We start from the raw sequence: 22,117 nt of genomic DNA, 5'->3' as shown, positions 1-22,117 counted from the left end.
CAGAGTTGTGGGCGCCGCCTTCAGCCCTCGGGCACGAAACCCGATGTATACATACGATAACCACTACGGTCTAGAAAAAGACTCGCGTCGTCCACAAATGATGGATATGCTATCACCACGATATGATCCCAAGGGAGCGGCACCCGCTTCATGGCCCCTTAGGTCCACTAGATCGGAGTATTCACTTCAGCCTCCGAACGCCCCCTCCGATCAAAAGGCTTTGCCCACAGCACTGCTTCCTGCTTTGACCCTGCGACTCTGACCCCGCGACCAAGGCTCGTGGGAAGCCTGCTCACTGCTCTTCTTTGACCAGCGCCCTGAGGGCCGACTGGAGCCATCCGACCATGGGCTCTCCATTCGGAGGGAACCAGAAGACGTGCGGAGAAAGGCAAGGCATGGCTCATAAGTCAAAACCACTGTACCAGAGTCCATACCCTGTGCGGAGCAGTACTCTGTAGCCATCCTGACATTCTACAGTGGCATCGACAGTATTGTAGGCGCTTATCATCCTTTCACACCCACCGGAATGGACAACAAGGCTTGGTAGACGTGAACAACAAGGCTAGGTAGAGTACGCATCCGAGCCCTCTCACTTGTAAAGCCGTCCCCTTCATCTATAAAAGGGGATGTGCTTCCTTCAACGAAGGGACCGACGCTGGACGAACAAGACACATCACACACAGTCAAGCTGCTATCAGGCTCTTGACATCCTTTTGACCCTTCCATCAGAGACTTGGGACTAGTCCCTCTCTCGACCATTTGTACCCCCTACTATGAACCATTTTTGGTGCTAATAACACGAGTAGCAACAGACTAGACGTAGGACATTCAGCCCGAACCAATATAAATCTTGTGTCCATTAGCGCACCATCCAGGCCTAACGCGCATAACTATAAATTTACTTGCCGGTGCTTATTCGAAACACCAACAACTACTATCTTGAAGCTTGTTTTAATTTATAAATGGATTTCTTTAGGCAGCATCCCATACGTTCTTTTCCTTCCACAACAAAACCTTTCGGTTGTGCCATGTAAACATTTTCCTCCAAATCCCTATTTAGGAACGTTGTCTTTACATCCATTTGATGTAATTCTAAGTCATAATGTGCTACAAGCGCCATTATGATTCTAAAAGAATCCTTACATGAGACTAGAGAAAATGTCTCATTGTAATCTATGCCTTCTCTTTGCGTGAAACCTTTCGCCACAAGTCGTGCTTTAAACCTTTCTATATTTCCTTTGGAGTCATATTTAGTTTTGTAGACCCATTTACAGCCTACTATCTTGGCTCCTTTAGGAATTGTTTCTAAGTTCCAAACTCCGTTGGTTTTCATTGATTTTATTTCATCTTCCATGGCTTCAAGCCACTTGGATGAGTGACCGCTTCTCATGGCTTCTTTAAATGAGGTGGGATCACCCTCCGTTTGAAATTCCTCACATTCATAAACTTTATAATCATCAGGAATGGCTAATCTCCTGACTCTTTGAGACCTTCTAGGGGCCTCGTTAGATGACGCTTGTTCTACATGAGGCTGTTGTTGCTCTCCCTCATGTGTGACAACGGGTTCTTGGGGATCCTGAAGGACAGGTACCTCATGTTCATTCATTGTTGCCATAAGAGAACTAACAACAGGTGCTGTTACTACAGCATCTTGCACTGTTGGTACAACAATAATAGGTAGCGTGAAGAATGGTTCTTGAACCATAGGAGTGGGCACGTATACCCGCTTATCTTCAAAACTAATTTCTCACGCTACCATGCTCCCCTTGATCATATCATCCTCCAAGAAGACAGCATGTCTTATTTCTACAAACTTTGTCTGTCAGGACAATAGAAGCGATAACCTTTTGACTTTTCTGGATAGCCAATGAAATGACAGCTGACTGTCTTGGAGTCTAGCTTCCCTATGTTTGGGTTAAATACTTTTGCCTCAGATGGACAACCCGACATACGTAAATAGTTTAGTGAGGGTTCCTTTTCTATCCACAACTCATATAGTGTTTTGGGCATCGACTTACTTAGCACTCGATTAAGTATATGAATGGCGGTTTTTAACGCCTCCATCCATAAACTTATCGGTAAGATAGAGTAACTTATCATGCTTCTCACCATATCTATTAAGGTACGGCTACGTATTTCAGCTACTCTATTTTGCTGAGGCTCACCCGGTGTAGAATACTAGGCTACTAAGTCATTTTCCTATAAGTACCTTGCAAAGGGTTCAGGAACTTGGCCATATAAGGTGTGTCGACCGTAGTATTCTCCCCCACGGTCGGACCTTACTACCTTAATCTTTAAATTATGCTGATTTTCAACATCAGCCTTGAATATTTTAAATTTATCCAATGCTTCCGATCTTTCCTTAATTGGATAAATATAGCCAAAACGAGAATAGTCATCTGTGAATGTTATGAATGAATCATAACCATCCACACTCTTCACAGGAAAAGGACCACATATGTGTGTGTGAACTATTTCTAAAATTCCTGCGCTTGGTTTGGCATCTTTCTTTATTTTATTAACATACTTTCCTTTTATGCAATCTATGCATTGTTCTAAATCTGAAAATTCTAAGGGCGAAAGAATTGATTTCTTAATCAATCGCTCTATTCTCCCCTTCGAAATACGGTCTAAACGACAGTGCCATAATTTCAAAGATACATCATGCATTCTCTTCCGCTTATTTGTTTCATTCATAGACAAGGAAACATTCTCATTCTCAGTACTTACATCATTCACATTCTCAGAAAGTGATAATAAATAAAGCTTGTCTTGTCGGAAGGCAAGACTAATACATTTATTATTATAAACAATCTGACATTTGCCATTACCAAAATGGCAATCATATCCATCATCATCTAAATGTGAAACACTTATTAAGTTTCTTCGCAAAGAGGGTACAAATAGAATATCTGAAAGCTTAAGTAGAAAACCATCAACTAATTCTAGAGAAAGATCTCCAATGGCTTCAACTTGAGCTTCGACTCCATTTGCTACTTTAATTCTTCTTTCTCCTTTTTGCAGGGTCCTCCTCACATGGAATCCCTATAATGAATTGGCAACATGAACAATTGCACCTGAATCAATCCACCAAGTAGATTTTACATAACTTAAATACAAGGATTCATCTATGAATGTAATGAAATCCTCACCTTTCTTCAGAAGGCTCTTCAGGAAGTATGGACAGTCCCTCTGGTAGTGTCCATGCTTCTTACACCATTTGCACTGATCCTTTTCAACTTGAGCATTGTTGTTCTTCGGATGGTGGTCGTTCTGAGGGGCTTTCCCTTGTGGTTTGGCATTCTTATTGAAGTTCTTTTTCTTGTCCTTCACAAGATTAGCAGAGTCACCCTATAAGGATTTCAGCCGCTCCTCTTCTTGAACACACAATGCGATGAGCTTCTCTGTGTCCCACTTGTCGGGCTGTATGTTGTAGTTAACAACAAAGGTTTCATATTCCTTTAGCAAGGAAGCAAAAACCAAATGAATTAGGAACTCATCCCTGAGCCCTAAATCCATTGGCTTCAGCTTCGAAGCCGTGTTGCTCATCTTCAATATGTGCTCTCTGATACCGCCACCAGTATATTTCTCATTGAACAATTTCTTGATCAATGTACTGGCATAAGCCTTTGAAGAGCCAGTGAACTGACTCCACTTTCTTAAGGTACTCCGTGGTGGTATCACAGTCTGGGATAGACCCCCTTATAGCATCTAAAATTGTAGACTTAGCCATCATCAAGCACTTGTGGATTGAAATGTCCCATTTCTTGCGTTCGAGATCATACTTCATCCGCACTTCTATGTGATCTCTCTACCGAGCAGTAAAATCAGCATCAGACTCATTTTCTTCTCTCACTGGGTCCACTGGCTCATTAGGACACGGAAAGGTAAGCGCTAGATCATTTTCAGACAGCGCAAGTGCTAGTTCATACTTCTCTCGCCATACCCTATAGTTGCCCCCTTCAAGAGATGGTATGTGCGAGATAAATGCCATTGGGTTGAGTCCTAAAAAACACCATTAGAGATAGTGAGAAAATATGATATTATAATTGCATGCTTTAATTTAATGTTGGTCAAAATTAAAACATACACTATTTTTATACACTAATTTTACATCACCGTTGGACAGAAATAGAATTAATGCATGAAAAACTTATGATTAAACATTATAATATTGCTATTATCAACGTTGGTCAAAAAAATAACAATATTATAATTTACTGATTAAAATTGACTACTCTTGAAATTAAATTCTCCTGTTGGTTCGAATTTAATTAGAAGATTATAAACTTTAACATTGCAGCGGAAACATGAATAAATAATAATTATCTACTTTTCAGAAGCATTTTCTTATTCATATCTACTTTCTGGAAAAAAGTAACACGTTGGTGTAGTTTTAGCAGAAATTTTAAACCTTCAAAATTCATCAAAATTCATTCAAACTGCTTCTGAAAATTAAATAAACGTCAAATCATTTCTTGCTGTTCATTTTGGCCCGGCCTGCAGCAGTAGTAAACGGCCCAGTAGCAACAGTGCGTGGCCCGGCCTGCAACAGTAGTACGCGCGCACGCGCTCGCGGCGCCTCCCCTGCGCCTAGGCCGCAACCTGGGCCTGGGCTAGGAAACTGTAATCCCGCCTGGGCTCATTTTGGCCCGATGACGTTCCAGCCGTCGGATCCATCCGCGCACGTCGCTCGATCAAAATGGTGACCTCAGCTGCTCCCCTAAAACCCTAACGCCATTTTGTTCTCCTCCTCTCTCTCAGCGCAGCAGCAGCGAGCGACCGAGCGAAGACAAGAGCGAAGAGAGGTGGTGGTGCCATCGTCGACCACTCAGCCCCCTCGTCGGCGGGCGCGTTCCCCAGCGGGTGAGCGCGCCGCCGTCGAGCGGTCTGGGCGACGGTGCCCTGATCCCCATGTGTGCTGTGGTGAGAAGCTCTTCAAACCCTAGATCTGACCATTGTCTTCTCCACCTTCTCTCTCTTAGCCCCACGACGACACCGAGTGAAGCGAGGCGATGACGGCACCATCGCCGGCCCCCTTGCCGGCGCGCGCGCTCCCCTGCAGGTGAGCGCGTCGCCGTGGAGCGGCTTGGCCGCGGTGCCCTTGGCCAGAGCACGTGCCCGCTCAACGTGCAGCGGCGGCTCGACCCTTCTTCTCACGCGCCGACGAGGCGGCAGCGTGGTGCAGCGACGAAGTAGGCCTCTTCCCCTTCCCTTTTTCTTCTCTAATTGGATTTTTCTTTCTTTTCTTCTTAGATCTATCTGATTTAGGGTTGGGGATGGGGTTAGGATCGAGATTAGGGTTAGGGTTTCCTTACTGTTCATCTTCCCCGAGCGGTTTGCGCGGGTTAGGGTTTGGGTTAGGGTTTCCTTACTGGTTTGAGTTGCTTTTCAAAATCGAGACCCGTCTCTTACTTTTTTTCTTCACCCGAATTGGGTTTAGGGTTCTATGAACCCTCTGTTTAGATCCCTAAACGAATCTATCGCCTCCTTCTAAATGCTGCTACTCGGTTTTCTTTTCCGATAGGCTAGATCTACACCTAGTTAGGCGTCTGATACCATTAATAGACCTAAAACAGGATCACTAGCCATAGATCTAGCGTGTCTACTTGCTTTTGGAATAAATAATGAGTCCTAGAACATCTCCTACTAAATGATTAATAGATAGAGTGAGAGAGAGAGGGGTGAAGGGGGGTGCAAACCATCGACCGCCTTCGAGGAAGACGGGCTCGCCATCGCGGTGCTTGGTGAAGATCGACCCGGTGGCGGTGCTGTGTCGAAGGGCGGCGGTGCAGTGGTGGTGTTGGCCAGTGACGGTGCTTTCCGTCACTGGCTGCGCACCCTCTCTCTTAGATCAGATTAGGGTTGTGTCGGTGGGGCGACTGTAGCTCAGGTGAACTTCGTCCTCTGAGCCGCCGGCCCCCACCTTTCTTTTATAGCGCAGTGTGACGGGGGCCTACTAACCATGTAGGGTTAGACGCCCCCGATCAGGACACGGATCCAAGGGTCCAATTGACCGTGAATAAAGATCAACTAACATCAGGAAGGTCCATTGGTGGCATTTGGTCCTCTGTTGCATATTAATTAGTTGCATTATTACAAGCGCTACGCTATGCAGACACACAAGGATTATTAGTTTCTTGGAAATAAACTCTATGACTTACTTATTGATTGGTCGTTGTTGCAGATGTCGGAAAATGGCTGTGGGTTTACGATCATCATTTGGAGAGTCCCTTGCATAAAAATCGCTATCTTTTCACTCTCCAACGGTCTTTCTATATCTTATGCATACTTTAGAGAGTCATTCTTGTCTTATATTTTTGGCTAGCGAGAAATTCAGAACTATATTTGGATAGCTACCTAGAGAAGCTATTGGAGGATAGTTTTTCACCAAAATCTCTATTTCTAAACATTTAGGAAAGATTTAGAGAGTCTTGCTTACTCCGTCTAAACACGCTTGCACCAGAGCGCGCGCGCGTGTGGTTGACGGGCGCCGGCAGAAGCTGGCTGACGTCGCCGTTCATGACATGGCAGAGGCAAAGAGGGTCATAAACGCTTGCATCGCTGAGGAATACCTGGACGCCATCGCAGCACTTGCTGCTCGGAGCCTCCGATGATTCACATGCACCGCCGTTGTTGGTGAGGAAACAGGAGCATGGAGGCACCAGCGACTTCGCCAGCGTTGTCCGGCACTCCTTTGGACGCAGCGGCGGCGGCGCAGGTGGCGTCACGTTGTAGCAGGGGATAAACGGAATCTTTGGAAACAAGGGAGGGCATGGTAGAAGTCGCGGCAGTGGCAGGTCAGCGATCTCGTACGAGGCCGTCGGGTGCAAGACGACTTCACCGTTGGCCGACGGCGCAGGAGCCGCCGCGGCCTTGGCTGCTCCTCCGTCTCTGGCGGCCGCAGATTGGTGTAGCAGGCTGGGCGTGACCACAGTGAAGGCGACGAGCAACCCGATGATCAGCGGGTAGTTGCTGGACGGCGCCATCGATCTCTTTGGTCTTTGGATATATGGAGGCGTAAACTAAAGGATTCTGAGGCTTTAGTTGGCTTCTGTGGTGTGAGCCCTGAACGAAAGGAAAGGATCAATTTAATAGGAGTGTCCTGGTGTTTAGGGTTGGCATGCCGTTGAGATATCTCTCTGATTCTGGTACTACATTGTCTTTTGTATATTTGTTTTCTTTAATGAAAATCTGTTGTATATTTGTTATTAGCTAGACTAGAATATATATGGAAATGCTTTGATCCGAGCGTCCGATTCTTTACTCGACGGACGGACGTGGGGCGCGTGGCCATATCAATTTTAATTCTCATCTAGTCTAGTTCAACTGACACAACCTTTATTTATTTATATCCACTTAATTCATCACATGTCCATCTCCAACTTGGCCGGCACCTGCCTGCTCCGCCACCCGCCCCGCTGCTCCTGTCGCAGTTCCGCGCACCCACCCTACTGCTCCTGCCGCTACTTCTGTTCTGCTGCCCGCCCCGCCCGATGACACAGACACGCGCCGCCAGTGCAATGAGAAGCGTCGGACCCTAGCGCGGAAGCCCTCCGGCCTCGCCCCTGCTATAGCTGCGGCGCACCGATATAGACGGCGGAGGAGGGCCACACCGGGATACGATGCATATTGGAAGTGTACATTTCAAATGTTTCAGATGGTTTTGATATATGTTGCAAGTATTTCACACGGATATTGCAAAAATAGATTGGGATGTTGCAATTGTTGTACACGTATGTTGAAAACGTCTATCCCCAATGTTTCATCTGTTTTTTCAGACGTACGTTGCAAGTGTGTTTATCTGGATGTTGCATATGTTTCACACATATGTTGCAAGTGTTTTATCTAGATGATACTTATGTTTGGGATGGTTTTCAAGTGTTTTTGCAAGTGTTTCATACGCCTATTTCAAGTGTTTTATCTATTTTTTTTATGTTTCAAGTGTTGCATCTGGATGTTTCAAAAGAAGATTTGGTGTTACACATGGGATGCGCATTGAAAGCGGAAGGAGGTGCGAGCAGTCCCCGCGCGGGCGATGTTCGGGCAGTGTGGGCCCCCGCATGGGCACGAATAACACAGGCATGGGCAAGCGACATCCGGGCGGCGCGGGCCCATGCATGGACACGCGAAACGGGGGCGCAAAAACGAACTGCAGCTGCGGGCGCCTGTACGTGGGCGTCCGTCCGGACGTCTAGGCGCTAGATATCTACAGATGCAAGATCTTGTAGATCGCAGTAACCTTTCGTTCTGTTGTTGTTGTATATTAGGGTTATGATGCATGATCTTCAAAAGAAGGAAACAGAATGAAGATCACAATGTAGAACTGCTAATATATGCAGAGCAGGACACGATGCATGCAACGATTATTTTCAATGTAAACTGTTGGATCATAATAATCGCAATGAACCTTTGCACATGTTCCATTATATTGTTTGACATCCCTGCGGACTTAAGGTATTGTTTGGTTGTGAAATAAGAAGGATAGGATGGATCCATTCTAGTTTCATGTGATGAGATGATTTCATCTCTATGTTTGGTACTTTGGTTGAAGAGATGGGACACACATTCCTACTCTATATTTGGTTGGAAGGATGAAAATGAAGAGGATACATTATTATTTGTTATCCATTAAACATCCTTTTCTTTTTTTTCCATAGTCACCCAACCGCAGCAGCTTCGAACACAGCCGTCACGTCCTACCCTACACCAAGGTCATTACCATGCTCACACAGGGGGCGAGGCTGACCGCGTGCACCAAGGTCACCCACCCTCTTCCATGCCACCATCTCCTCCAGAACCGGGGCGAGCGTGGCCACTGCGAGGGGACCAGCAGGCATGGCCAACAGGAGATGGAAACAGAAACAACACTTGGCAAAATGATTGATTTTTACGATCGATGGATTTTGATAGTATGCTCTAAAAATCATTTTTGACTGCATGTAAAAAAACATTTGTGTGGTAGTGAAAGACAAGCACATGGCAACAGAATAGAACGACATCGATAAGGGATAATGAACTTGTACCTTAGTTTTTGAGGGACCTTAGTTTTTTGAGGGACGCTGGACACATCGATAAGGGATAATTATCTTGAGGGAATATTCTCTTCTAGGGATGTTCTATCCCATCTGTCACCAAACCAAACATTGACCCAACAATGATCCTCATGGTTTGGGGATCTGTTTGCCATACATGGTTGATGGCTGTTGTAGATTGACCTTGATCTTCCTCCCTAGTGAAGTAGCCAAAAAAGTGTGTTGACGGAAATCTAGTCCCTCAGCTAAAGGCAAGAATGCCCGAATCTCACGAGGATCACTCGGACCACTGTACTCGAGGATCGAATCACAACGAGGCAGGGAAAAACCGGCTTAGCTTGTTTTGGACCTCAAAATAGCTCATAAGAAGGTGCCTTGTCGAGGAGGCGTAAGTGCAACTAGCGTTTTTCTACTGTCGGTGAGCTAAGGCCACCAAAAATACCCACAAACATCATCTGAGATGCTTGTAGAACAACATGAGGGGCATGGAAGAGTTAGAGTATGGAAAGGTAACATAGTATATTAGTTTTTTTATTGATTGGATACCTCAATTGGTTGTGATCCTATATATGTTTCCCAAAATCGTATTTTCGCCATTCAAACTCCAAATTAGACATTCTATAGATGTTTTCGATCATCTTGACGAGAGGAATCCAATGTGAAGTCCAATTTGCATTTTAAGAAAGTGCAAAACCAGCTTAACCTATTTTTAAAACCTTGGATTGAAACCACTGAGCCATCAATAATCCATCCTATCACTAACGAGTATGAGAACCGACAGTGATAGACATACCACTGCCAGTTACCCTCTGTTCGGTCCGAATCTAGTTGTGATGCTAGGTAAGGACCCCAACAATGATGCATAGATCTAGAGTAGTGTTATAAGGCCATGTAGAACGCGAGGACGTGGAAGGCGCTTGGAGGCAGTTTTCTCCGTTTCTTTGCTAGGATGGAACTTGTTGCATTGCTTTTGTTCGGCATCGCTCCTCAAAGAGGCGTTGGACGCTTGGGCAAAAACATACGGAGAGGCCGGCTGTTTGAATTGTGCTTAGCGCAAATGTAAGGGCTTCAGCAATAGATTTGTGGGTGCTTAATGAAAATTTAGTTTTCTCTCTCTCTCTCCTCTGAAGCGTCTGTCATATTGTAGAAGCCCTAATACTACTAGCCATTGTCCACATTTAGGGCATGTTTAGTGCAGCTTCGACCAGCTCTAGCTCCGACTCTGCCAGCAAAACACCATAGCAATACTATTTTCTATTGTAGAAGACCTAATTTCTTGCTCCTACTCATCAAAATCAGCCGGCAAACCAGAGGGCTGTTGTGCAAGCTGTTTACTCCAGGGCTTATGATCTCAGTGCAATGGCAAACATAGTTGCGGAGCTAAGAAGCCTTCTGCCTCTGAACTTCATTTCGTGGCAAGTCCAACACCGGCCTCAGGCGACCAACAAGGTGGCGCACAAGCTAGCTGCTCTTGGTAGTACTTGTTCTTTGGATGCTGAACCCATTTTGGTTCCCATCCCTTTGTGTATCCACTATGTAATTGCTGACGATTCAGCATCTTTCGAATAATGGAAATTCATATTTCCCCTAAAAAAATCAGTTGGCAAACCAGAGGGAGTCGCCATTTTATAGCTTAGGTGCAGGGAGCTAGAGGCGGTCGTTTACCTAACATATGCCCTTATTTGAGGGTTTAAAAAAAACTGATGAAAATGTTCACTCGTACACTCATCATTACAGATCGATGATCTGCACACTAACAGTAGTAAAATTAACTTTAATTGACGAATAGTTGGCTAACATGTTTCCTACGACTCAAAGAAGTAGCCACGTATTAATAAAACACGTGACTTCAAACCTCTGGAAAATTGGTTCTGGAGTGCCAGTAAAATAACTTTTCTACTCTTTTAGTTGCTATCTATATCAAATTTGTTATTGATGCATGCAACTTCTATACCACTACCCTAGAATAGGATATCACTGCCACAAAAATGAACCGGCATTGGCGCCGGTTCTATAAATCGGCAATGATAGTGATATAAAAGATAGAAACCATGTGTTCTCATGATTCGATCTACATTCCTGTAGACGCACATACCAATTGAGCAACATGATAAGAATCTTATATTGTATATTTGACACTCAAAATAATCTATGAAAAGATTGTTAACTACGCTATTTTTTTAACTACATATTTTTGAATTTTATATTGTATATTTGACACTCAAAATAAAAATATTGTTAACTGCAAAATTATAGATCTCATCGAGTACTACAATTTTGATGTTACTTTATCTCCAAACATTGTTAATCGTGTCAAATATATTCCGAGAACTTATATTGAGTATTTGGACATATAAACTTTCTCAAATTTAAAAGTTGTCAACTACAAAGTTTTAGATCTCTTTAATAAAATCTACAATTTTGACATAAAGTTTATCTTAATCTGATCTACATACTACGTAGAAATTGGGTCTAAAGGAAGGCAGCAGTACTATCGTTATTTTTATTTAATAAGAAAATCAAATCAAATCATCGCTCGAGAAACTGCAGATATTATCAAAGTATGCGCATTGAGCAAAACGGTTGTTTCTAGTGATACATGGCACCTAGTCTCAAACTAGATATGACATCTTAACCAAGACGCTGTAACAGAACACTAATGATGAGTCGATGACACGCTGCTATGATCTATCAGTCTGTTCAGCTGGGGCTGAAACGATCGTATATGATCGTGGATTATTATTGTTGGCTGATTTGGTGTGAGAGAAAAATACTGTTCTAACTGAAAATTTACAATCGTTTACGACCAAGCGAACAGGCTGCATGTTCCATGATGACGACAACGACGACTGCTGACTATGACGCCGATGAACACATGCATGCACCGGACACTTCGATGGTTGTGAATCTATAAAATCCACAGCTCTAACTTTTATTATTTCTCCTGACAAAAGAATCGATCAACCTCTTTCTGCTACTTATGGCTGTCATCGACCTGCAAAAAAATCCAAAAATAAAAGGATGTTATATGGCAACAATTGGCTTGCTGATAAACTAATAGTAACTGAAAAAAAAATGGAAAAAAGGCAATACCCTAAGCCTTCTTCCCTGGCGCCGGTGTTGGAGGTTTGGGAAGCTCCATCGGTGGTATTTGTTTCCCTGTTCAGTGTAATGGTATCATAGCACATTAATTAGTTGCATTATTACAAGGATTATTAGTTTCTTGGAACTAAACTGTATATATGACTTACTCAATTCGTCGTCGCTGCAGATGCCGGATGATGTCTTTGGGTCTATTCCTAAAACATGCTTGCACGAGGTACAGCGCGCGCGCGTGGTCTACCGGCGCCGTCAGAAGCTGGTTCACGTCGCCGTTAATGATGCGGCAGAGGCAAAGAGGAGCATAGATGCTCGGATCGCCGCCTCTGATGAATCGACTGACGCCGGCGCAGCACTCCGTGCTCGGATCCTTGCTGCTGTTGGTGGTGAGGAAACCGGAGCACGGAGGCATCAGCATCACCAGCGATGCCTTGCACTCCTTTGGCTGCGGCGGCGGCGCAGGCGGCGTCACGTTGTAGCAGGGGATGAACGGGATCTTTGGAAACGCGGGAGGGCATGGTATAATTGGCGGCAGTGGCAGGTCAGGGATCTCGTACGTGGCCATCGGGTGCAAGACGACTTCACCGTTGTTGGCCGATGGCGCAGGAGCCGCCGCGCGCGGCGGCCTTGGCTGCTCCTCCGTCTCTGGCGGCCGCAGATTGGTGCAGCAGGCTAGGCGCGACCACGGCGAAGGCCACGAGCAACGCGATCAGCGTGTAGTTGCTGGACGGCGCCATCGATCTTTTTGGTCTTTGGATGGATCCGCGCGTAAACTTACGGTGGCTTTCGTTGGCTTGTGTGGTATGGGATGAGCCCTGAATGAAAAGGAAAGGATCAATTTATAGGAGTGTCCTGGTGGTGTTTTTAGGGTTGGCATGCCGTTGAGATATCTCTCTGATTCTTGTCGTACTAGATTGTTTGTTGTATATTTGTTAGCTAGAGTATATCTACAGATGCAACTGTAACAACAAGTAGAAAGCGATCTTGTTAGATATCAGCAGTTGTAATCCCAACTCGCAGCTTACTTTCGTTCTGTTGTTGCTGTATATTATGGTTGTTATATGCGCACGATCTGCATAACAGACGGAATCAAGGAAACAGAAACAAGATCACTAGGCAGAACTCTGCTAATATATCCGGAGCAGGACACGATGCATGCAACGAATGAAATTTGACGCAAGCTGTAGCATCATAATAATCACAAATGAACTTTGCACATGTTCCATTCTTCAACATCCCTGCGGAGACGCTGGACATGAGTTACGAGTTCAGGTGGTATTTAATTTTACGCTAAATCTGTATATGACTCGGGTAATTTTTTTTGCCTCTTGTCACTCGAATCTGTGGGCCGTCCGATTCCTCTGCCTTCTGATCTCCGCCGTCTGTCTTTCTTTTCTTTTTGTTCTGTCCGTCTGTGGCATCGGTGAGTCACGGGACCACGCCCTTGCGACCGATGGAGATAGTTTTAAATAGCGGGTCACTAAAAATAGCGGTAATTTTTTTTTCAATAGCTACGAGGCTATAACGACGCTACGACAAATAACGTTTTTATAAAGGAAACACAAAAAACACCAATAATTAATGAAAAAACATGGTAAATATGAAATTAGATGAACACAAATATGTTTATAAGGTTCCACAAGTCTAGGTAATATTAATAATATAACATTACAACATGGTTCATGAAAGTCCAGTGTTTAATTATCCAAAATACAAAATACAAAATTAGTAACAAATGATAAGTAGGAAATAACAAATTAAATTGTCAAAATCTATTAGTGATAGCAAAATCTGAAATAGCGCCGCTATTTGAACGCTAAAGCTAAGCAATTAGTGGGGCTATAGCACACAGTAGCGGTTAAAGTTGGCATAGCGACACAAATAGAAATAGCTTAACGTTGAGTCTCTCCGGCCGCTATAACGACCCTATAGCCCGCTTTTTTTTTCTATGCCATGGAGACACAACTGCAGCCGATGGAGACGCAACTGCAGACGCATCATGTGCATGTTGCTCCGAGCCTGCAACCATGCACCGCCGATGGAGTGCATGCAGTTACCTGCTGCTTCGCAGGTGAAGGGATAGGCTGCCCCGTCAAATCACCTATCCCCTAACCATATACTATATGTATATTCATTCCTTTAGCACGAGCATATTACATGTTATTATACCATATTTTATTACTTTGGTTTGGTTGTAAGTTCTATGTTCAGTTGGTGTAAATTGATTATTCGTAAATGGGAATTGTCAGAATTACTCGAATTGTTATCTGATTTTTTTGGCTTTTCTGATTTTCTGTATGTTTTATTTGGTTCCCCTTTGAAAATTTCCAATTTAGCCTCCATATAAATAATCTGGTTATTTTTTTGGTTTTTTATTTTCTGTATGTTTTATTTGGTTCTCCTTTGATATTTTCCAATTGGGTGAATTGGCTAGCGGACACTGAAAATAATCAGATTTGCTGAAAGACACTGTTTTTTGCAAAATTTGCTAGCGGACACTGCGCCTGTTAAAATATTCATTTCTGACTTTGGAGGAGAGAGAAGAGCGGCGAAATATCATTTTTGCCCCTGCCTTCTTCTTTCCTCTCCCTTTTCTTCTCTCCCCTGCACAGGTAGCACGCCAGCGGTCGCTCCAGTTCCTCCGACCTTGGTGGCGCATCGGGCAGGAGCATCCCGCAACGGCTGCTCGTCGGTCCTTGACTAGGGCAGTGCTCCGGCGAGCGAGGCGCTCGGGCGGAGGCGCGGCCATGGCGGACGGCGGAGGCTAGGGCGGAGGCGTGGCCATGGCGGACGACGGAGGCCTGAGCGGCGCGGGGACGCGCCGGCGGAGGATGAGCGCGAGACATGCGGGCGGAGGCCAGGGTAGAGGCACGACCATGGTGGATGGCGGAGGCCAAGGCGGCGCGTGGACGCGCGTGCGGAGGTGCGGCCATGGCGGATGGCGGAGGCTAGGGCGGCGCGCGGACGCACGGGCGGAGGATGAGAGCGAGACGCGCGGGCGGAGGCTAGGGCGGCGTGCGGATGCGGCTGACGGCGGAGGCCAGGGCGGGGCGCAGACGCGCGGGTGCGAACTTGCCGGGGGCGCGGCAATGGCGGACGGCCGCCCCTGCTGGCACTGGGCGCTGCCCAGGTCGCCGCCGGCAACCAGCCCCCTACTGGCCTACTTGACCGACCAGTGAACGGCCAGAGGTGCAAGAAGACAAGGGCAGTTTAGATGTTTCCCCATCTCTCTCCTCTAAACTAAAAAATGAATAAAATAATCGGTGCGGTGTCTTCTGGCAAAGAACCACAAATTTGTAATGTCTGCCAGCAAATTTTGACTTTGACGGTGTTCACTGGCCAATTACGCGTTTCTCCAGTGTGATTCGAATACGGATAGTGTCAACTATGTCGGATAGGATACGATTGGATATCGACATCATAAATATGCAATTTGAGTATTCGGATATGGATACGGTGGTATCGGATGTTGGATATCCGGACTCGGATACGGACAGATCTCAACCCCTCTAAACGGATTCGGTTTCGAATACGATCGGAAAATATCCGTACCGTTTTCATCCCTACCCGCAGCCAATTTTTCCTTTCCAATTTGGATTACATAAAAATAATCTGGTTATTTTTTGTGTCAGTTGGATAGTTTTTTTTGTTCATTTGACCTAGATCCAAGGGTCAACTCGATTTTTTAATTTGTTGCCAATGGGGTGTTGATGCGCCGTCCATCACTCGGGTGTCATGGCTCCCAAAAACAGTCGCCCATGGGTAGACAGACCCTAATTTTGGATATCACTAGTACAAAAATAATTTTTACAGACAGATCCTATTTCAAAGAGAGAGAGACGACTTAGAAATCCGCCTATAACCTTGGAGGGGATATCATCACTGGTACAGAAATAATTCGGTCATATTTTAATCCATATAATAGGCGAGATATTTGTGACCAAAAAAATATGTGCATGTATGTGGTACGATCCGTGGTTTTCAAGATGATAAACATAATGATCAAACGAATGGATCACATTAGCAATAATTTTTTTCGGAGCAAAATCACATTAACAATAAATAAGAGGTTCTTCCTTCAAAAAAGAAAGAGGCGTAGAGACTGTTTAGATCTCTTTTTCTAAACTTTAGAGCTAAAGTCTCCAAACAGGTGGTTTAAAGTTAGTTCTAAACTTTGGCTCACCTCACATTAGAGGTTTTGATTTCAAAAGTGAGGTAAAATGCTCTAAAGTTTTCAGAGCTATAAAGCTTTTTTTAGAAAAGAGAATATATTAATATCCCGGTCTCTACATCGACTAATACATATAGCTAAGGAGGGGATCAAACAGGACCTTAGTATTATACCATGCTCGAGGTGGGAGCAGTGCTGGAGGCATCAGCAGCGCGACTCCCGCTAGTTGACATAGTGGGCTACTCAATTTCATGGAACACAATTGATGCACAACCAGGTTCGCAATACAATCCAACGAACGTCTGGCAGGAAGTAGTCGCATGCCCTAGAAGCCAAAACAGGAAGCAAGCAGTCGCGCACGCAATGCAATGAGTTCCACGCAAATCTGATCGTCTGCCATACCCAGCAGGACGTAGCAGCGGTGGGGCTAGGGGGGCTTCAGCCTCCCTACCCACCCTGAGCACGTGGAGTTTTTCTAAGTCCTCCTTTAAAATTTTATGCATACATGTATTAGGTAGGAGGGGCTAAGGTTGAGAGAAGATAAAAAACTATCTATTCTTTTGTTCAGCCTCTCCTAAATTTTTTTCTGGCTTCGTCACTGCCAGCAGATGTTGTAGATGACAAGAGGTTTAGGATGCCTGCTCTCCCGGCCAGCTATTTTATTTACCCTTGTCAATCATTTACCTCTACTAGACTCTAATGTAATGATTGTGATATAGTCAAGTTATATATATATATATTAATACTCCTAGCCACGACTTTTACTATGGATAAAACAAATACGATATCTTGAAATACTCATAGGTGAAATACTACAACATACTCATATGAGCTCACAGAACTAACTACGTGATTATAGGAAATACCAATAAGCATTTCTAGCGCCATTACAAAAAAAAACATTAATCAAAGATATTAATAGATATTGTTTTATTGATCATATTATCAATTAGTTGCCGTTGCTCTACTTTTCTTTGTTCTAAACAGAGTAGTATAGGACCAGTTTCCATCTGCCTATACCAAAAAATCTCAAAACGGTGCTAAGGAGAGTTTGATCCCGTATTGATCCTCCTCAAAATTAAAGTTCCTCTTAGCAATGAACCCATTCTTGAAGGACAACTCACACACCATTTAATTATTTAAATGCTATATGGTGGTACTCCATTTCCATTTAATCAACCATGTCTAACGTTTAAGCGACCATTTTGCCCATTTAAGTGGCCATTTAGTCCAAATAATGAATAAACCAGTGACCGACTGTTTAGAGCTTAAGATAACACTGGTAATAGCGAACCATTGCAGCTGCTATAGCTACAGATTTAAAACCTTAGGCTATGTTTAGTTGGGTGAAATTTAGGAATTTGGATACTGTAGCACTTTCGTTTTTATTTGGCAATTAGTATTCAATCATGGACTAATTAGGCTCAAAACGTTCGTCTCGCGATTTCCAACCAAACTGTGTAATTAGTTTTTTTTCGTCTACATTTAATGCTCCATGCACATATCGTAAGATTCGATGTGATGGCTACTAACTTTTTGGGAAAACTTTTTGAAACTAAACAAGGCATTAGTTTATATCCAGCAGTTGGATGTTGTACCTTATAATTATTTTGAACTCAAATGGAAAAAGGCAAAAGCTAACGTGCTTCCCGTCGCGCTAGACGACTAGCGCGCGACCCGCGAGTAGCCTGGCGGCCTAGCCTGCCATGGCCATGCACGTGTGCGTCAGCCCACGTAAAAAAAATGTAGAAGCTCCTATGGGCCGACTAACATGTCCCGTGCAGAGAATCCTTGCTTCTTTTAATCTCAGTTTTTTTATTTTGGGTTATAGTTGTCATTTTTATGTTTCAGATTTTTTTATTTTGTTTTATTTATTTTTTATTTACTATTTGTCAATTTCAGTCTTATGTTTTAGTTTTGTGTTTCTTATTTTGTCTTCTTAGTTTTCGGTTTCTATTTGTAATTTTCAGTTCAATTTTCCGGTTGTCAATTTTAGTTTTAGTTTCTGGTAATTTCAGTTTTAGTTTCAGTTTGTTTTCATGGTTGTCAATTTTTGTTTTATTTGCTGATAATTTCAGGTTTAGAGTTGTCAATTTCAGTCAGTTTCTGGTTATTTTAGTTTTAGTTTTTTATTTTGTCTACTTTAGTTTAAATTTTCTGGTTGTCAATTTCAATATTACCTGCATTCATGTGTTTAGTGCGGATAGGAGCAGCCAATCTGCGGGGAGGAGGAGCAAGTCGGCGGAGAGCCGGAGAGAGGAGCAGATATGGATTGATGGAGTGGGGGTGACTGTGGACAGATTCAAGCGGAAAGGAGGAGGAGATTTGAGCAAGTTGTATAATAATTTGCTTCCAAGTTTGCAGCTTATGCAATGCTTACTTTAATAATGTGCCCCCTAAATTGTACAACTATAGTATTACGTGGTACTAATTCCTTTGATATTTTTTGCCCTCCCAGCTTGTGCATGCTACGTGACAACTTTAGTATATTTTTGGAGTAGCAACTTTAGTAGTAGTACATGTTAGTAACTCATTTGATAAATCTCCTAGCACATATTATACATAACTTGCTACTAAAAAAATTCTTCGAAACATATATAAGTGGGGTCGAGTTTTGTTCGTCTCATCACATAAAACAGACGGAATTGAAAACGAATACACCGTTCAAAAGTTATAATAGTGTCCGTCTACCCAACAACCATGTGTTTTATGCAGTTTCAACACATGAATTTTTTTACACCATAGAATTAAGATCCAACAACCTCCATCCTCCTTCTACCTCCAACCTTCTTCTACCTCCAACCTTTTTCTATCTCCAGACAATCACAAATCACAAGATCACAAATCCACAAATTATAAGAAATAATTTTTTTCTATGCAAGGCCAAGAAGACGAATCGGCCTGCCCGTTGTCGTCACCACCTGCCTCCGACAAGACTGCACCACCACCTGCCTCCGCCAAGACTGGGACAAGACTGCACCACCACCTGCCGCCGTCATCATCACCCTCAGCTGCACCACCGTCATCTGCTCCGACAAGACTGGGACGCTCACCACGCAATACCTGACACGACGACGGTTGCAGATCTGACGGACGCAGACACAGCGAGGCGACTATCCGATGGACTAAAATCCATGTGTTTTTTATGCTAAAACACACATGTGTTGTATAACATCTCTGTAAAAAAATAGTTTGCCTTTTTCGCTTCCGTTAGACTATCTCCAACGATGCATACCTAAATCAGCGACCCATTTTAGAAATTGGGTTCTCTACAGTAATAGGTGTGAGACCCAAAACCATCCCTCTCCAACAGCCCACATCGGCTCCTCCGTCTCTCTCTCGAGCACCCCGCCCCAGCGCCCTGAGCACCCCGCCTCTCCCTGCCGCCGGCGCCCCTCCCCTCCCCTTCTTCTTCCCCGACGCTCCCTCCCCTTCTTCCATGGCTGCCCCGGCGAGGCCACGCCCGAGAGCTCCGGCGAGCGGGCGCCCGCACGTCCTAGCCGCGCTCGGAGAAGCCGCCATGGCCGCCCGCCGCGCCGTCCGTGGCCCTGAGCCGAGGAGCCCTACGTCGGGGCCACGCCGAGGAGCACCCCAGCTGGATCTGGCCCTCCCTCCTCTTCTTCTTCTCCGGCCGGATCCGGCCCTCCCTCCCCTTCTTCTTCCCCGGCCCTCCCTCTCCCGGATTCGGCTCTCCCTCTCCCGATCCGGTCGGTGGCGGCCGGTGGTGCGTGGTGGTGGTGGTGGTGGTGGCCGTCGTGCTCTGCTTCTTCCACCCGCCCGCACTGTTGCGTCCACCCGCCGCCACCCTTTGTCGGAGCCGAGCGCAGCCAGAGCCGAGCTCCTCACCGCCGCCGCCGTGCTATGCTTCTCCTCCACCCACCACTGCTATGCTTCCCCGCCGGCGCCACGGAGCTCACGCCTCTCTGCAATGCTTTTGCGTCGTCGCGAGAGACGACGCTTTTTTGCCTATCGATTCGCCAGTTACCCAAAATGGCTGCTTCGGATGCATGCTCCGTTGGAGCGTGATTCCAAGACGCAAAACACTGTACGCAACGCATTTTGCGTTTGGATCACGCTTTGCCAACGCCGTTGGAGACAGTCTTATATTGCATCAGCTTGCATGCATGCACTTGCAGAGGGAGACCAGACTGGAATCGAGCACATGCAGGCACCATCCCCACCTCCCTCTCTCTCGGGTCTCATGCCACCTCCAGCAATGCGTGTCCCTGCCCACTGCCCAGAAGAAGCCACGCAACAAGCAAGCAATGGCGTCCACTGTGTGCTGCCGCACCTGCCTGGTACTTGTCCAGCCAGGTTCCAGCAGAAGTCAGGTAGAACCCCGCAATATTGATAAGGTTTTAAATAAATAATATAAAAATTGAAAAAAAAATGCTATGGACATGCACGTGGATTAAAAAAACTCATTTATAGCTGGCAATAAAATTCTAGCTTTTGTTGAAGTGGAAAATTCCTACAGCTGCCAAATTGACAACTACATTCATCTACACAACTGAGATTACTGTAAAACAATAGGACAATACCTTGATTTAGAATCAACTACCAAGTTGCTATACAGAACATTTATCAGTTATGAGGTAATATCTCCTTCTCTCACAACCACTCCAGAGCTTGTGATCTTCTCGTTCTTCTCCACCTGCCTTCTGCAGTTAAATTTATGTAAATGTAGTCACTATAACGTATGGTTCATTTAGAATCAAGTTTGACTAATGAAGTACAACATTTTGAAAAGAATGACTCAGAACAGTTACACTTTATTAATGCATAATAACAATTAAATAGTACTAATATATCATGAGGTCCTTTCAGAAAAAAAGAGATGCAAGTCTACTAGTTTCAGGGATTATATCCGTATGTAAATTGTTTTGGCACAGCTCAAAAGTCCTACAAATCTATAGAGCTGTCAACCTAGATGTTTTCAGCCTCACGTTATGGTACCTAGCTACAGAGTAATAGTTGCAGAGAACACATATGTTATACCACAAATCTAGTAGATGGAAAATAAATGTGAACAAGGACAAATGACAATGGAAAATGAAAGACCTACCCTCAAAACATGGTTGATTTGAAATGTAAGAAACATTTCCTTTAGTTCCTTGGCTATTATATCGCACAAGACAGCGCCATATGCTGTAGAAGTGAAGGCTCGTTAATACAAAATTACAAATGAGACCTGACTCTATCATTGTGACATCTACTTGGGGCCATGTATTTTAAGCGATTGGATTAAAAATATTCCTTTGGTGAAGAAAAACTGCAGAATATGACAGTCAGATCAAAGTCCATGAAAAACCATTTAAAATTGCCAGCCCTCCACACACTTAGTGTTTTAGTGGAATTTGAAGAGTTAGAATGTACTGTAGCACTCATTATCTATTGAAGGTTTAATTCAAATACAAAAGCCGAGAAATAGAAAAGAAATAAGAACTCACCTGCTTAAGACAAGCTTAGAATCACCTTGATAACGAATTTACTTGAATTCCTTCTTGGAAGCATAAATTAGCCCCAGGATCTATGCACAATATAAAGGGAGTTCCCGTCGGGAACGTCGTCTGCCTGGGTTCGCGAGGCCGCGGCGGCGCGCGGGGGCGAGAGGAGGAGGGCGGACGCAGGTGCGGGCTTGTGGGAGATGGGGCGCGCGGCGACGGGCGCGATGCCGCGGAGGGGGAGCGCGAGCGGGTTGGCGGACACGGAGAAGAAACCGCCGTGGGGGAAGGAAGCGTGATTCATGAGAACGTAACCGTCGTGGGTATATCGGGCGGGTAAGCAGTCGCTCGGTGAAAACAACGCAACG

The 22,117-nt window shown here is 44.7% G+C and overlaps 1 long non-coding RNA gene and 2 pseudogenes across 1 annotated transcript; all 3 read right to left on the bottom strand.

Moving 5' to 3' along the window:
* Positions 1 to 6,029: 6,029 nt before the first annotated feature.
* On the bottom strand, positions 6,030 to 6,989 carry LOC136543745 (uncharacterized; annotated as a pseudogene).
* Positions 6,990 to 12,129: 5,140 nt separating this feature from the next.
* LOC136545743 (uncharacterized) lies at positions 12,130 to 12,871 on the bottom strand (annotated as a pseudogene).
* Positions 12,872 to 20,764: 7,893 nt separating this feature from the next.
* LOC136545742 (uncharacterized) lies at positions 20,765 to 21,923 on the bottom strand. Its single transcript, XR_010781142.1, has 3 exons — positions 21,756 to 21,923; positions 21,371 to 21,453; positions 20,765 to 20,966 (listed from the first exon to the last, which is right to left on the bottom strand). It is a non-coding gene; the product is annotated as an uncharacterized lncRNA (long non-coding RNA).
* Between the last annotated feature and the right edge of the window lie 194 nt (positions 21,924 to 22,117).

Source organism: Miscanthus floridulus, chromosome 3 (assembly GCF_019320115.1).
Source record: "Miscanthus floridulus cultivar M001 chromosome 3, ASM1932011v1, whole genome shotgun sequence".
Classification (NCBI taxonomy): Eukaryota; Viridiplantae; Streptophyta; class Magnoliopsida; order Poales; family Poaceae; genus Miscanthus; species Miscanthus floridulus.
This window is presented reverse-complemented; position numbering and strand designations above follow the sequence as displayed.